The sequence below is a fragment of the Lathyrus oleraceus genome, chromosome 6 (genome assembly GCF_024323335.1).
Source record: "Lathyrus oleraceus cultivar Zhongwan6 chromosome 6, CAAS_Psat_ZW6_1.0, whole genome shotgun sequence".
NCBI lineage: Eukaryota > Viridiplantae > Streptophyta > Magnoliopsida > Fabales > Fabaceae > Lathyrus > Lathyrus oleraceus.
In genome coordinates this window covers 28,866,918-28,876,912 of record NC_066584.1, presented here as the reverse complement: position 1 = coordinate 28,876,912, position 9,995 = coordinate 28,866,918, and the positions used below count along the sequence as shown (strand labels likewise).

General features: G+C 41.3%; 1 pseudogene; it reads left to right on the top strand.

The window, feature by feature from the left end:
• Nucleotides 1–2,191: 2,191 nt before the first annotated feature.
• Nucleotides 2,192–2,291, top strand: LOC127098979 (uncharacterized; annotated as a pseudogene).
• The last annotated feature ends 7,704 nt before the right edge of the window (nucleotides 2,292–9,995 follow it).

Sequence of the window (9,995 nt, the reverse complement as noted above, 5' to 3'; positions counted from 1 at the left end):
TCTCCATCCCGATTCGATTCGTTTAGTTATAGTTTCTCCTTTTTCGTTTTCAATAACGGTTATGCCTCCTTTCTTTGGTACAACGTGTACAGGACTAACCCATTTGCTATCAGATATAGGATATATAATACCTGCTTCTAATAACTTGGTTATTTCTTTCTTTACTACCTCACTTAGGATCGGATTTAGTCTTCTCTGGTGTTCCCTAGAGGTTTTACAGTCTTCTTCTAACATGATGCGGTGCATACAAATAGAAGGGCTTATTCCTTTGAGATCGGTGATGTGGTATCCTAGTGCGGTTGGATATTTTCTTAAGATATGTAGGAGTTTTTCTGTTTCGAGTCTTCCTAGATCTGCATTAACTATCACAGGTCGTTCAAGTTCTAAGTCTAGGAATTCATATCTCAGATTTTTGGGAAGTGTTTTCAAATCAGGGGTTGGTTTGTTAAGACACTGCGTAGGATCCGGTGTTATTGCTAGGCATTGTTTAGATTTGTCCTCTAAAAGATAGTCTGATGATTTGTCTTCTCCTGACTCTGCTTCTTTTATGCATTCATCGATGATATCCATGAAGTAACATGTATCTTCTATTGCAGGTGCTTTCAAGAATTGGGAAAGAATGAATTCAATTTTCTCTTCACCTACTTCGAAGGTGAGTCGTCCTCGTTTTACGTCTATGATTGCACCGGCAGTTGCTAAGAATGGTCTTCCTAGTATAATAGGTGTCGTATCATCTTCTCTAATGTCCATAATTGTGAAGTCAGTGGGAATGTAAAACTGACCTATGCGTACGGGAACGTTTTCAAGGATTCCTACAGGATATTTGATGGAACGATCTGCTAATTGCACAGACATTTTGGTCGGTCTTAATTCTCCCATTTCCAGTTTCTTACATATGGATAAAGGCATAACGCTAATTCCGGCTCCTAAATCGCATAAGGCTTTGTCGATGACAAATTTTCCTATGTGACAGGGTATAGAGAAACTACCCGGATCCTTGAGTTTAGGGGGCATGTTTTCGATTATAGCGCTACATTCGGCAGGGAGTGTAACGGTTTCGCTATCCTCAAGTTTCCTCTTATTAGAAAGAATTTCTTTTAAGAATTTAGCATATGAGGGCATCTGCGTGATAGCTTCGGTAAACGGAATTGTAACATTTAATTGTTTAAGGAGATCAACAAATTTTCTAAATTGGCCTACATCTTTGGTTTTAACAAGCCTTTGAGGGTAAGGTATAGGTGGTTTGTAAGGTGGTGGAGGTACATAAGGTTCCTTCTTTTCTAGGGTTTCCTTATTACTCTCTTCCTTTTCATTAGGTTCACTTTCCTCAGTAGATTTCTTAGGGTTTTGGTTTTCTATCCTTGGGTCAGACGGTCCTTCCACTTCCGTTCCACTTCTCAATATAATTGCATGAGCTTGGCTTCTCGGATTGGGTTGGGGCTGTCCAGGGAATGTACCAGTTGGTGCAGCAGTAGGTGCTTGTTGTTGAGCTACTTGAGATATTTGCGTTTCTAGCATTTTGTTATGGGTAGCCAGGGCATCTACTTTGCTTGCTAGTTGTTTAAGCTGTTCGCCAGTGTGTATGTTCTGGTTTAAGAAATCTTTATTGGTTTGTTGTTGGGAAGCTATAAAGTTTTCCATCATGATTTCCAAGTTGGATTTTCTAGGGGTATTATTGTTAGGATTCGGTTTCTGATATCTTGGAGATATAGATGGGACTTGATTTGGAGACTGTCCAGGTGCGTATAAAGCATTATTACTCTTATATGAGAAGTTTGGATGGTTCTTCCAATTTGGGTTATAGGTATTCGAATAGGGGCTTCCAGTCAAGAGTTGACATTCCGCAGGAGTGTGGCCTTGGATTCCACAGACCTCGCAATTCTGAGTTATAGCAACCACGGCTGCTGGAGGTGATACGTTTAAACTTTCAATTTTCTGGACCAAAGCATCCACTTTTGCATTGACGTGATCAAGGTTACTTATCTCGTACATGCCAGTTTTCGGTTGAGGTTTTTCCACATTCGTTCGTTCGGTTCCCCACTGATAGTGGTTTTGGGCCATGCTCTCGATAAGCTGGTAAGCATCAGCGTAAGGTTTGTTCATTAGTGCACCACCTGCAGCGGCGTCTATTGTTAACCTTGTATTGTATAAGAGACCATTATAAAATGTGTGAATTACTAACCAGTCTTCCAAACCATGGTGTGGGCAAAGTCTCATCATGTCTTTGTATCTTTCCCATGCTTCGAAAAGATACTCGTTGTCTTTCTGTTTAAATCCGTTTATCTGGGCTCTTAACATAGCTGTTTTGCTTGGCGGAAAATATCGGGCAAGAAAAACTTTCTTCAACTCGTTCCATGTGGTGACTGAGTTGGAAGGGAGAGATTGAAGCCATCTTCTAGCGCTATCTCTTAATGAGAAAGGAAAAAGACGAAGTCGAATCGCCTCTGAAGTGACACCATTAGCTTTAACAGTATCAGCGTATTGAACAAATACGGATAAATGAAGGTTTGGATCTTCGGTAAGATTTCCAGAGAATTGGTTCTGTTGCACAGCCTGCAACAACGAAGGTTTAAGTTCAAAGTTGTTTGCTTCGATTGCGGGCGGAGCAATACTTGAATGCGGTTCATCTTGCGATGGAGCGGCGTAATCTCTAAGAGCACGAGCTGGTTCTGCCATCTCGGTTAAAGAAGGAAAAATGTTTTTGAAATCTGGAAGGTTTATAGGAGGGAGATTGTTTTCAGCACGATATTCCCGAATTCGTCGTAAGACTCGGAGATATAGTTCGATATCGTTGATTCGTAAATAGAGCGGTTCGCCTTGAGAGCGAGTGCGTGGCATACAAATCAACGAAAGAAAGAAAATAGAAGAAAAAGAAACCTTAGTCTCTACAGCGTAACGGAAGAGTTACGATATCGATTGAATAAAAGTCCCCGGCAACGGCGCCAAAAACTTGATCGCTCGACTGGGTGAGTCGAGAATGGGATACAAACTGCAAGTGCACAGTTCTATCGCGTAGTTTTAAAAGATATCGATCCCACAGGGACTTATGAATCGATATACCGTTATCTAAGGTTACTACGTAAATCTAAGGTGAAAATGTTTGATTGTTTGGGGAAAAACTAAGAGCTAAACTAATATCTAGATTAAATATTAATAAAACGGATATCGGTATGTAGTTCGTCAAAACTAGGGAATCAAGTCTTTGTCGGTTTCTTGGTTTTAAAATGAATCGTTTCGGTTAACTTTATTGGTTAAAGGTTCTATCTCAAACTCTCGCTCTGTTGAATAAACCATGATTTTATATTAATGTTGTTGTCACTTATAATTAAGTCAAAAACCATATTTTGAAAACAATAAAGTTGCAGAAACTCTTTTTAAGAAAATACTGACCGTTTTAAACACCCTTATCTCAAACTCTCGCTCTGTTGACTTAGGTTATATAATTAAATCCAAATGCTTAACTCTCGTCCTCACATCCAATCTTTAAAAATACTTTTTGGAAAAGGTCAGAATTTAATTAACTCTAAAACTTGCTCTCGCCCTGATCTAGAATTAATGCCTAACTTACACTGTCCAGTTAAAATCTCAAACTCTCGCTCTATTGATTTTAACTTCTTTATGTCTTTTACTTTTGTAAAAAATCTTGTTATTAAACCTGTAAGTTGAAACCGTAAAAAGATTGATTTTGATTTTAAGTTTAAATAGACCGACTCAGTCTTGATCCCTTATTCTGCTTACTTTACATACCGATACCTAGGCAAATTAGCCAGACATGCTAAATAAATAAGAATTTATATCATGCATAAACAGACTCATTCCAGGCAGGCAATATGAATAAACAATAGAATAAAACATTAAAAATTAAATAACAATTAAAGAACCTGAATGCGTAATACAATGGTCTTGAACACTCCACCACAAGCCGGTAGGATTTGTTCTTGGATTCTTCAATTAGACAGTAAATTAAATCAAGGAAATAAAACTGGAATATAACGTAAGGTTAAATCCGGTATAAAGTTGCACAATAGTTTCCGGTGTAGAAACTATTATGCGAAAAATATCTAAAAGCTAAAACTGGAAAGGTAAATTTGCAAGGGAAAAAGAATGTAAATCTTGCAAAAGAAATAAATAAAATAAATAATGCTAAGTTGCTGGAAAGGAAGAAAAATAAGCAAAGGCGTGAAAAGAAAATTTGGCAGAGCTTCGGCAAACTGAGCGTGCAAAAACTGAGACTTTTTTAGGTTTGTGAGATGGCTATTTATAATAGCCTTGGTAACTGCCTTCCGTTTCCCACGAGTCTTCAGCATGGCTAAATACACGGCGTGGGCATAGGACACGAACTCTCTCAACGTTCTTCTTCAATTCTTCTGAGAGCGTGACTTGCGCCAAAAAGCTAGTGGAATGGTGTGACGCTCGTCACACCATGTGTGACGCTCGTCACAGGGATGCTTCTAGTGTGACGCTCGTCACAACCCTTGTGACGCCCGTCACAGGCACAACGTGCGCTTTCTTTTGGGCTGGGCTTGGTCTTTGATATTTGTTTCCTTTTTACTCCTTTCTACACCTCCTTTTCTTCCCTTTTTCACTTTTGCTTCAAAATGGGTACCTGATGTAAATAGAAAAGAAATACTGCATAATATCTGATAAAATGGGATAAATTAAAGTAAATGATAATATAATCTAATTGAATTAAGTCTTCAAATGTGATATAATTTCATGTTATCAAACTCCCCCATACTTAAATCTTTGCTTGTCCTCAAGCAAAATTCAGTATAGAACTTGTTAAAAGTTTTAGCCAGATGAAATTTCAAAGCACACATCAATTCGTACTAGGTTGCAAATGGATTTTTGTTTAGGAGGACTCGAGTTTAATCTTGACATCAACAACTACCGTTACAACTTAGATAACCCTACTTTATGCCAATCAGTTCAAGTACCCTATGATAGCTATCCTGGTTCCTTTAGTCTTATTTTACCCGTTTTCATTCTAGCAAAATCACATTAAGCCCTTTATCCTTTCGCGCACATAGTGGAGTAACCGGTTAGTGATTATGATCCGCTTTTAGCTAGAAGTTCTGGTACATAAGTCGGATAACTTCATCATTCAGCCCATTGCAAATTGCGGGGGATCGAACCGTAGTCCGCCCTACCAAGTTCAGCACCAGATACCTGCTGAACCAACTCATAATGGATCTTTCGTATTGTGCTTTTGCATGATCTGCAACCTTTAGATTAAATGATCTGGTAAGGATCACCTAATTTACTTAGTGCATTTCTTGATATATTTATATATCTTAGGTTACTTTGGGGATCATTCACTTATGTTCATCGGCTCTCCACGTAGTTTGCTATTAAGATGGTGCTGACTTCTGTATAAACTACTTGGGGTTGCCATAGAACTAAAAGTTCAAGGAATCGGTATAATAGGTACTTATCCTGCTTTAACATATTGAGGTTCTCAGAGCGTTGTTATGGTAATGATTTTGTTTTGATTTCACTCAAATTTTATAAAGTAAGCAACCTTTATACTTATTGGGTGTGTTAAAATTTTTTTTGTTATGGCTCAAGAAAATTGAGGGGAATAGATAATAGAAAATTTTTCACACTTAGGAACTTAACTTAAATTTTTTTTTTTTTTTTTTTTTTTTATAGGGAAAAAAAGGGAAATAACGATGAAAGGGAGAGTACATACTTGAAAAATGAGAATGGAAAGAATATTGTTTCCCCCCCCATACTTAAACTAAACATTGTCCTCAATGTTTTAAGGGAAAGAAATACAAAATGGAAATGAAAAGAAAAAGGAAATATAACTAAGGCTGCCTTCCGCCTCTGGTTCTTGGCCCTGGTGATCTTTGACGTATGTCTAAGTTGTCGAACCTGCTAAACAATTCAGTAAACCGCTGGTCGGTTATGGCATTCCGAGCATCCTGTTGCTGTTGCATTTGACGCATCATCTGCATCATCTCTGCATTCTGTGCCTGCATGCCATCAATAGCATCCATAATGTCGTCGTTGGTCGCAGGCCTTCTTCGTCGACGACGTTGGGAGGATGGGCCGGCTGCATTACGGGAAGGGTTGAGCGGGACTGATTGTTGTGTTGGCGGATGGTCACCTTGTTCCATTTCTTCAAACTCATCAGTTTGCTGGTTTGTTTGTGAAGGCTCGGTGGTTTCAGGAGCGTTTAGATCATAGAGGTGGCGGTCGGGGTTTGTGACATCAGTTAGGGTGGTATTGGGTAGCACAACGCTCGGGACTGCTTGGTTGTTCACCATAAGATAATAGCCTCCGCCTACTCTGTTTTTAATCAGGCGGCTAGAACGGCAATAGCTGATATCCATAGACAGGGGAGGTAGGGATTCTAAAGTTTGGAGTCTATCCCCTAGGTTCAGGCCAAGTGCTATGGAGGTTATTAATCCACCAATTATAAAGGGTTGCCGGCCTCTAGCACATAAGGTGCGGATATGATGAAAGAGAAAGGAGGCGGCGTTTACCTGGGCTTGCGGTTCGAAGACGCACTGGAGGAAAAATAACTCCTTTGGGTTAACCTTGCTGTTGTTTGGTCTACCAAAAACTGTGTTTTGCAAGATACGGAGAAAATAACGGATGGTGGGGTTATGGATGTGGGAGAGAAGGAGTTCTTCCCAGTTGTAGGTCTCTATACCGGAAATTTTCTTAAAAAGGTCAAAAACGCCAACTGTGTTCCAATTTAGGTCGGGAGGGATTCTGGGGTAGACTTGGCCTTCTGTGGTAAATTGTAGCATGGTACTCAATTGGTTTTGGGTTAGAGAGTACTCGGTGTTAAACATGCGGAAGGTTGCGGTACCGGTCAGAAATTCACCCTCACCGGCGGGAGTGGTGTAGTCGTAAGAACTTAGGAATTCTAAGGTTAGGGAAGGGTAGGTGGGTTGGTTATGAGTGCAAAGGAAGGTTAAATCGGCTTTACGGAGCATCCACTCGATACCTTGGAGTAAGCCTAATTGTTGTAAACAAGTTAAATCGGGGTACCTGGTGGAAGCGACGCCTCGCTGCTGGAAGCGCTCGAATTGCTCTTGCTGATAGTTGTCATCTCCGGATCGGAAGATGATATTTCCGAAATTTTGATTTCCCGCCATTGTGATGAATTTTTGAAGGGATGATTTGGAAAGAAAAAGAAATGTATTTGATATGAGAGAATAGTTTTGTGGTGAATGAAGGAAGTTTTGGTAGGTATTTATAGGAGAAGGATTGGAAGGTAGAAAGAAAAAGTGGTTGAAGAGTAATTAAGTGTGGTAAACGAAAAAATGAATGGGGAAGGTCAAAATTAAAGTGTAACGTTCGTCTCCAACGGCTCCCTAACGTTCACATGTCTGAGGGGCGTTACGCTCGTCACAAGGCTGTGACGTTCGTAACAGGCGTTTTGCGTGCCGTTCGTCATGGAGTGTGTGACGCTCGTCACACAGTCCTCTGAAATAAACGGAATTGCAAGATACACCATCATCATCATCAACCTCAGATCCACTGAACAGACAACCACAACCTCTGAATCGGCCCGGGGAATCCTGAAATAAACGGATCCCCACTGATAAATAACTCGGACAGCACTCCGGTGTCTCGGCAAGAAATGCCCATGAATCCGACTTATAAATATGACTCTGATCAACGGAACCATTAGTCACCATCTGAGTCACCAACAGAACATGCATCTGTAAGAATCAACCCTCCCCTCACAGGTAAATTCTAATCAGGTCATCCTAAGGCGGATAATAGCCTCGACAATCGGGCGGGGATACTCAATGGGTTTGCCCTTTCGGGTGTGCCATTGTAGCTCCCTTAAGATCGTCTAAACCAAAGATCCGGGAAATGATCGGTCACCGAAGTCAACAGCTCAAAAGAGATAAAACTCAACCATAGTGGAAACTCCACAAGGAAGAGCCCTCTCAGAAGAACCTCGTCCGACTTGGGGTATGTCACGTCACAACAATCATGTCAACCCAACATGTGAAGAACGTGAGACCACACTAATCCTAGGTGTATACTCGGGCCTGGGTTTTAGCCCCACTCAGAACACCCACCCCAAAACAGAGGAACCACCTGCACAGAGGACGACAACATGATAGTATGATGCATGCAAACATTAATGCAAATATATACACAGTCAGAATAATAAATGCAATAAATACAGCAAAACAAGCAACCTAAACTATCCTAGAACGCTAGGAGAGACTCGCTTAGGGAAGATGGACCAGCACAGGTCAACATCCAGCAAGTCCCCAGCAGAGTCGCCAGCTGTCGCATCCGCGAAAAACAACCGGCGGGCTGAAATAAAAAACACAACACAGAGCCGCCACTGCGCGTTATTTATCCCAAGATAGGGAAAGGAAACGCTCAGAGAAACCTGGAAAGGAAATGGTCTCGCGACCAAAGAGAAAGGGTAAGGGAGTCGGTTACGCAAGGGGAAGGTATTAGCACCCCTCACGTCCGTCGTACTCGACGGGATCCACGTTCTAAAAGAAAGAATAGGTTGCTAAAATAAACGGACAAACATCATACACACACGCTAAGACAACACAGGTGGGGTTAAGAAGAAGAGAGCTCGATAGGACGTCGCATCCTATGCCTACGTATCTCGTCTGGAACGAGAATCAGAGCTGCCGTAGTTCGGCTCACGCACGCCAAACAAGCAAATAAACACACTGGCAAACATGGAGCCTGAATGCCAATCACTGGACTTACATCAGCATCCGAACCAAAACACACACAAAGAGGCAAACGTGGAGCCCGACTGCCAATCACTGGACTTACGTCAGCATCCGAACCAAACACACAAGAAGATAACAAGTAAACACACACAAAAAGAAAAAAAGTGCCCGGAGAGACCTCGCACGGTCTCCTGCCTACATACCTCGTCTGGAACGAGGATCAGGGCGATGTAGTTCCCCCTCAAGGGAAAGAAACTCTAGCCAGAAACCAAGGGAAGACACACTACCAGGGAGCTGTACTCGAGCCTAGTGTTGTCATGCATCATTGCCCTACGTTGTGGTTTCTACCTGCTTGCACAAATGCAAGCTAATCCTATCCAGGAAGAAAGCAAGCATACAAGCATACAAGCAAATAGAGCAAACAAATATTCACAAAGCACACACTATAACCAGTCAAGTGGGCTCAAACAATGGGTTTGACTGCCGAAGCAAGTCATCTGTACATGGGTATTGCTCGCTCTTAACCTTGCCATTGAGGGGCTAAGGTGAAGCAGATGAAAGGTGAGTGAAGATTAGACTTCACAGCTCTTATCCCTGACCAGGGAGAGCTTCAGACAAAGGAGCGTGGGTCCAGAATGGAGGGACCCTTCTACGCTCAAAGACTCTGACTCGATTGTGCAACAACACAAGATCTTGGGTTTGTGTCCCAATGCATCAACACACAGCCGTGTGAGCAGAGGGACGACTCACAGGATAGTGGGGGATAGATTGCATATCCCTTTGATCCACCAATTGCCTCATAGAGGTCTTTACCTGCTTGGCACAAATGTAAACAACCACAAACATCGCCTCTTAAGGAGGACTTCAGACAGTTGCCTGGCCAAGTAACAGGCCAGGTCTTCCAGACTACATGAAGAACAGAAGTCCTACCTCAAGTGGTTTAAAAACCAAGCAGTAGCAAGCAAGTTCTTAAAGAACTGTAAGCGACTAAATGTACCTGAAATCAATCAAGTATCATCAGTACTCAGACAGACAAACAGTAAACAGCAAATGTTAATCTATACAGACAACACAAGTTAATGTACACAAATGCAAGCTATAAGCTCAAGCTCAAGCATCACAACCTACAAAACAAAGACATGTTAGTAGACAACATCAAACAAACTCAATTTTCACTTTTCAATTTCCTTCTTAAGCCTTTTGCACTTTTAACCTGAAAAGTCAAACCAAATGTGAGAAACTAGACCACTAGGCCAAGCCTAGGGTCCAAAAGGGAGAAAAATTTCTAAACAGCAAGTAATATTCAACCAAAATCAA